This window comes from Etheostoma cragini, chromosome 14, assembly GCF_013103735.1.
Source record: "Etheostoma cragini isolate CJK2018 chromosome 14, CSU_Ecrag_1.0, whole genome shotgun sequence".
Lineage (NCBI taxonomy): Eukaryota > Metazoa > Chordata > Actinopteri > Perciformes > Percidae > Etheostoma > Etheostoma cragini.
The window spans coordinates 424,327-431,949 of record NC_048420.1 but is presented as its reverse complement, the minus strand read 5'-3'; positions in this window follow the sequence as shown (position 1 = coordinate 431,949).

Genomic DNA, 7,623 nt, shown 5'->3' with positions numbered 1-7,623 from the left:
ATAAGAGACATGAGGGAGGAGGTGGGGTTGTTTAGAAGAACAACAGCAGGGATCCTTCAGCCAAATGGACGTGTTGACTCTGGGATGTTTCCTCATCACTCGCTGTAATAAGAATAAATAAAAAGGGACTTGATTCAGCAAACAATCAAACCCTGCCTCTTTAATCGGACAACTATTCCAGATCGGGATGTCTGGGGACAGCATCTTACTCTCTATTGTACTGTGAATGGTAGTCAGTTTAGAGGGAACTGTGTTCCTGAACACTCCCTGGTGGGATTGTTAGGTTTGTATGGAGTTCAGCCCTCTGTATGTGATCTTTGCTCTTGTTTATAATCATAAAAGCCACAAGATTCAATTTGCACTCATTTAGGCCTTAGAATAAAACACCCATCTGACATTCATGATTTGTATTTTGTTGTAATTTATTTAAAATAACAAGGCTGGACTCTAAATACCTAGTGATCCCAACCATCACAGCCAAATCTCCTCTGCTGTAATTGACCAAAATCCAAGCAAACAAAGCAATAACGGGCAGCTTGTGGAAAAAGTCCCAGAGCAGTGTCAACTTCCGTTTTGACTGTGTGAGACTGAGCCCCCAAAGGAAATGTGTGTATTAATAACTCGGGTTCCTCATCATTATCACCCCGGTGAAAACAAGAGCAGCAACAGCGTCATGAAAATAAGCCCTTCAGGATGATTCATTCACACACCGAGTGTGGAACAAAGCCAGCAACGGCGCGCAAGGGGGATTTCTCAACGTTGTTGATATGTTTGAAAGAAAGAATTTCGAAAAGGACTGTTATCCCCCTTCCCACCAAACTTAGGGTATATAAGTAGGTTTTCCACGTTCGATTCCTTACCTTTCCATTATTTCTATTTCCCCGGCAGATCAAGTTCCATGTCACAGACACACCAGAAATCAGGAACTAAAAAGTAAACACAGCATGGATGTGTGTGACCATATTAGGGTTGTAACTATTTTTATTTTTGTTTATTTGCTTCTTATTCAGTCTCTCTTTGAAACTCGCTGTAGACTAATTTGGAACGTTGTCCAAGCGCTGCTTTGGGGGATAAGAAAGAAATTTGAGGCAGAGATGACAGAAGTTACCGACGAAGGCAGCGGGCGTCCTGGGACTGGCCGGAAAGGAACAGCGTGTGAACATGGGCGCCATGTTTCCATCCCTGCCGATCGGAGATGGGCCAGTTAAGACCTGTGAAAACTGCACTCATTTGTTCCGAACAGTAATGCAGACTGTAACGTTTCACATTTCAGGCCCTGTGTATAGTAAATACAGGCTGCTTTAGCTTTATGTGGTCATTTTTGGCAGAAACCTGTACAAATATTAATGTTCATGCTCTGAAGAATGTTGAGCGTCCAGAGGCATTTGGAGGGCTGCAGCTGTGCTCACAGCACCCCAGTTAATATGTAATCTGTTAATATAAGTTAGTGCTTCAGCTGCCACACCTTTAGTCAGGCCATTTCCAACACAACACCAAATGTGCAGCAAGTGAAATTCTCATACCATAAGATGTCAACTGTCTTTGGTCAATGCTAGTTAGCTTATTACCCCTCAATATACTGTCCACTACCGGTCAAGTTGGGGTCACTTACAAATATCCATTCCACTCCATCATAGACAGACTACCAGCTGACCTGGGCGACGCAGGTGGCTTCCTGGTGTAGTTTGCATATTCTCTCCGTGTTTGTGAAGGTTTCCTTTGGGTGCTCCCAATTTCTTCTCATGATACAAACAAATACAGGTCCAATTAAATGCAGACTGTAAAGTTCCCAGGTTGAATAGATCAGGTTTCCCTACCTGTCACCCAATGCATGCTGGGGCGGCTCCTTGAAATACGATCCTTGTCCGTAAGTTTAGAAAACAGAATCAGATAAACACTCTTTTTGGATTTGTTCATTTAATGGAACAAATAATAAATGTAATTAGTTGGGCTTAATTTTGTGTAATGGTTATTAATGTATTGTAGTGATTTTCTCTCAGGTCCAATGACAGGGATTGCTTTGTTATGTTTGTTGAAAATATTGAAAAAGTTCCAACATTTGGCACAAAAAGGACCCCCACTACACAAAAAGTATGAGGCCCAGCGCCATCTGATCCAACAAGGCGTTTAGAAGCCTGGGAACTCCATCCTGGAGGAGAGAGTGTAAAGTCGCGGCTCTAATGTCGTCTAAACATGCAGACACCGACACTAAGTCGTGTAATCCATGCTCTCAAACTACAGTAATGATGGTCGGATGTTATGAATCTGGAAGGATAATTCATTATTTATCTATCATTCCATAACAAGTCACCACCTCATTTTGGTTTGAATGCATAAAGTGCCGTGCTACATGCGTTGGCCACGGTGTTGGTGGTAAACACTCACGGCAATAAAAGTCACTGGATTGAACTGTGAGCCAGGGAGCGTCTCAGGCTGCTTGGCATGTAGCACCAAGCTGAGGCGTGGACACCGGGGGCGGGGGGTGGGGGGAGGGGAGCACAGCTCAAACTATCTGTGCCCTGCTGAAGCACACAGTAAAAAAGAGGAAGCCGAGGGAAGGCAAACAAAGACGCAGCCCAACGGCTCTCTCACCACATTGCCAGGAAACTGGGTTGTGTTGTAGATCGAGGGGGGAGGGGAGCCGAGGAGGAGTGGAGCAGCAGAAGGAGGGGGGAAAGGGAGAAGGAGACCAAAACCCAGCAGGTGTGCTGCGGCAGCATGTAATGTGTCAGCATGGCTCTGTGCCAAACACACCAGAGCCTCTGCACAAATAAAAAGCACGCAGTGAACTCCCAACAAGGTTCCAGTGATGTTGATTTATGTTTCGCCTCGCCGAGCGGAGCTGTTCATTCGCTCGGCCCTAAGCCTTGGCAGAGTCCCTGCATCTAATGTCATTTGCTGCCATCCAAATTCTACACTCGCTCATATAAATGATCAAACATTTGTCAGTGTGACAACTGGTTAAACTCAGGTCGCCACGATCAGCTTGTGGGGGAAATGGGTCCAAAATGCTACTCTAAAACAATTTCAATTCTAGTTTCACTTCATCTTGCTGGGTTACTGTTTGGAGCCGGGCTGCCCAGTCCCCTGTCAAACCGGTTACATCACATTAGGAACAAGCACTGACAACAATGCAACAAAGAAAATGGCACCACAATATATAAAAAGTAGTAGTTTTCTTTATTAAAGAGATTTTGAAATGTGAGAACAATCTTGCCCTGCTGTACCTTGTCCATAAGTAACAAAAACAAATACTAATAGAAAAGCCACGGGGGGGGATCACAAAGGTGAAACTACAGGGTTGCACAGCGCAAAGCTACTACTTAGCGTTCTGCTTGTCGTTTGTCCGTTTGTAGTCCAAGTACATTTGACCAATCCAGTTTGAGCGAGCTTCTGTTGCATACCTAGGTAAACTGTCTGTAACGACCGAAATGCAATCTCGGTTCCCATTGGCTATTGGCTGACAGAAATGTTGTCTGGACCTAAAACACCTACAAAAGGTATCAACACAGATTGGAACATTGACCACCTCATGGAAGAGGAAGTCCGCCCCGATATCTGCTGGCTACACCGCGACGCCAGAAATATTAGCCTTTGCCCCCAGGAGCTAAAACGTCATCGTCAGACATATTCAAATGTAGCTACTTTTACACCGATAAAAGGTATTCTGGAAACAGCTTTTAAAACAGCATTTTTGGGACTACGTTTTTGGGGCATTGGGGGGCTGAACCTGGGAAGTAAATCCACAAATAGACAGTTTGGGTAATAACTTGTTGTTGTCTCTTGTTCATAAGTTGAGCTAACCTGGTGCTTTCATCACTACTGTGCAACTTGTGCCTCAGCATTTAACAGTGTGATTATTACAGATAGGAATAATGGAAAAAACTGTATTAAATTCAAATAAGACAGCAATAAAAATTAAAGACAAGTGTTCCTGTGAGCCAGATCTCAGGCCTCTGCTTCTCTAACAGACGCCATAACTTATCATTCACCATGAACGTGAAGTTATTTGCAACAACAATGGAGCCGTCACGTGGGTGTAGTGCTGCTGTTGCAGAGGTGCCTGTTTTTCCCTTGGACAAGCCTCCCTCCCCTCCCCTCCCCTCCCCTCCCTTCAGTCTTCCCCTGTGCTCCCTCCTCCCCCGTCCACGTGCTCTCGCTCATCCTGATGGGTATGAGCAGGGCTACTTCAAACACGTGCTCTGTGCCACCCTGCCCCCCTCTTCCCACCTCTCTCACTGTCAGCCTCTTTCCTTTGTTCAGCCCATCTTGCTCTGTGTTGTGTGATTTACTCAAGCCTGGGAGACATGTGATCACTCTGCTGGATACCAAGAACTCCAGGCAGCCAGTGTTTTTGGAAGAGGAGGAGGAGGAACAAGGAAAACAATCGGACACAACCGGCCGACTATCAGGACATTCTGTGTGACCTGAGCACATGTAGGCTCTGCCAAAGGACACTGGTTACACTTAAGATGAATCGCTTTCAAATGAAATACTCGAGTACACTACATAGAGTACACGCTACCACAATTCTCTCGGCATTGAAAAGGTGCCACTGTTGATACCACTGCAAGAAGCAACGTAGCACCGTTGTGGACATAGACTAATATAAAGATGTCCAAACACATGCAAGGGTCATGTCATGTACAAGTGTTTTATTATGGGTGTGAAATGTGTTATGCTATACCAACAGGTGTTTCTATTATTTAGTCTACCCCGTTTTTATCAATGAGGCTAGGCTAGCTAACAGAAACACCTCTCTGTATCATTGAATATACACTAACTTATAAAGTAACTGTTTCTTTACTGTGAGTGATCAATACGACATACTCACCTGCACATTGCAAACCCAATCAAACTACAACTTTATTAGCATGGAAGACCAGACCCAATTCCAAAAAGATTAAGGGTCTGGCATTGAGTAATGAAAGTTTTGCCAAGCGTGCATTTAAAAATCTCACTGCACGCAACTGGATAACACTACAACCAATCACACCAACACACAGGGTAACGCATGCAGGAGAGCAGTGTACATACGCAGCACACTCCAAACCAAAGCAGATGTCAAGTGCACACTGAAATCTATGGAATACACTAAACACACAAAAATAACAGAAGAGATGGATTACACTAAACACATTAATATATACCAGAAGAGAATGAGACTCATCAAGGGCAGCTACCCTTGGTGACGGGATTCCCCTCAAGGCCCAATGGTTTTAACCTGCTGTTAAAACTATTCCCAAAGCCAAGAACCTTGTCTGACTATGGCTAGATAACATGTTGATGGTATTTATACAATTTGTGCAACTGCAACAGAGCATTTCCCTTCGGGGATCAATAAAGCATTTCTGACTCTGATTAACATGTAAATGCTTCCCCGCCAGCTGTTTTAAATAAACTGCTCAAACGCAAATGAAATGGCCTCCTCTATCGGAGCATTTGAGTTGATTCAAAAAGGTTGCTCATGAGCGTTGTATTAAGTATTATTAGTTGTTTTGTTCAGAAGTGTCAGGCCATATTCAAATCATACTCAGAGAATATTGGAGAGATACAGGGACATATTCAGATATTCTTTTCAGATGAGGAATGTTGTAGAAAACGTCTTGGTGAAGGACACCAGCCTCAGGAAGTCCTTATGGGTTTTTGGGGTGGGATGCACTGGCCAGTTTGGATTATTGGAGGGGTTATTGGATTGGATTATTATTGGAGCTTCACCACTCAAATTTAAGAAACTAAATCAATTACATCCTAAACAAACTGAACTTTTTGTGAGCAAATGTTTAAAGTTTGAAGAGGACACGATGAATTACATATAGTCTTAATAATATCCAGGGACTCCTTTAACGAGTAACCACCCAGCAGCGTGTTATTCCCCTCATCACGACTCTTGTTCCCCAGTACGTCCCCGGCCTCGGGCCGAGAGCAGCCGGGACAACGCACAACTTTCCTAACATGACCAAAGTGAAGAGCGAGCAAACAAAATAACAGAGCGGAGAAACAGCATTCCAAGAGTGCTAAGAATAGCAAACTGGACCCTGTGCTCCCGGCACTAAGTTCACAAGTAGTCTTAGGCAACAACAAGCAAAGGGAGTCTAAGTACTTCACCAAAACTGGGTCAGGTCGATATGTGTGCTGAGCTGTGGACTTTGGTAACTGAAGCTCCAGACCAAACAAACAAAAGTTAAAGCCTGGTCAGATTTTAAAATGTTATGGTTAGGCTTATGGGGTAAGGGTTTGTAAGAAGTTATATTTTTATTTTTAATTATAAAGCAGGTCACGGTGCTATATAAATACTGTGAATGTAATAAAATGCTCACAGAGAAACGCATCCAGCCCTCTATCCAGAAACTGTGCCGTACAGTTGGGATTTCACAACTACACTATGTGTAGGTAGGAAGTGCCGCTGCGGAGCCGGCTGCAGTGACGGTGCAGAGACTCACTTAGTACAGATGCAGAAGATCCTAAAACGCTGACCAATCAGGGCAGACTGGGCTTTTTACAGGTGCTAAAACGAAGGGTTTCACAAAGAAGGCGAATACAGGAATATTCAGACAGACAGCACACAAAAAATAATGTGTTTTTTTAACATTAAAGTGTGTAAACATGTTCTAGAAGAAACCCCAAATACAAGCACGAGCCTTAGAATTACCATGATATGAGACCTTTAAATTGCAGCCATAACCCCCCAGCAATGGCTCATTAATCACTGGAAATTACATTTTAATACATGTAGAAATTGCTTACATTATGTAGTGATCTGCAAGTAAAACTGCTTCTGGCAGTAATTGCGTTGGCATTTTGAGAAATTGCTGCTAAACGTGAAAGATAAGCTAGATACAGTAAAAGAAGACGAGATCTTCCGTCTAGCATCTACATTGATTTATCGTCCACACGGGGGGGGGGGGGGGGGGGGGGGGGGGGGGGGGGGGGGGGGGGGGTGACTGCTCTGAGCCTGTGACGAGTCATTCTGGCAGCAGCAGTGTCTCTGCTGACTTTTATTGACTTGCTGAATCTGGAAAACTGCATCCCAAGCACTTTGATTAAAAAAAGGCAAAAGCTAAAAATTGCATGATAGGTCAATCAGTTTTCTTTTCCATACAGTGTCATATGTCATATGGCCACGCACCACCTAATGCTTTGTCCACACCGGACATGAAATGGATCTTTCACCAACGCAGTCAATGCATAGAGAAAATAAATATTGTAGGTTTACTCCTCGATGCAGCGGGTCAGGGTTCGACTCCGACCTGTGGCCCTTTTCTGCATGTCATCCCCCCCCCCTTTATGTCTTCCTCTGTCTTATCAGAACAAACGCTGAAAAGGAATAATCTTAAAAGAAGATGGGTGCAGGTGCATTTGCTAGTTGAATGACGCGGGCGCAGGACAGGAAACTGACAACTGTGTCTGTCTTAAACCATTGAGACATTTGCATCAGGTTTGATGCTGGGTTTGTGTGTGTGCTACGTTAGAAACAAGATAAACCCAAGATAGGAAACAGATTGCTCCTCTATCTAAAGTATTTTACAAAAAGCTGAGATATATTCGTCTCTCTTTGTTTCTGTTACTTTAAGATAAAATAAGGTAGTTGGTTAGAATGACAGGTCCTATTCATACAACTAT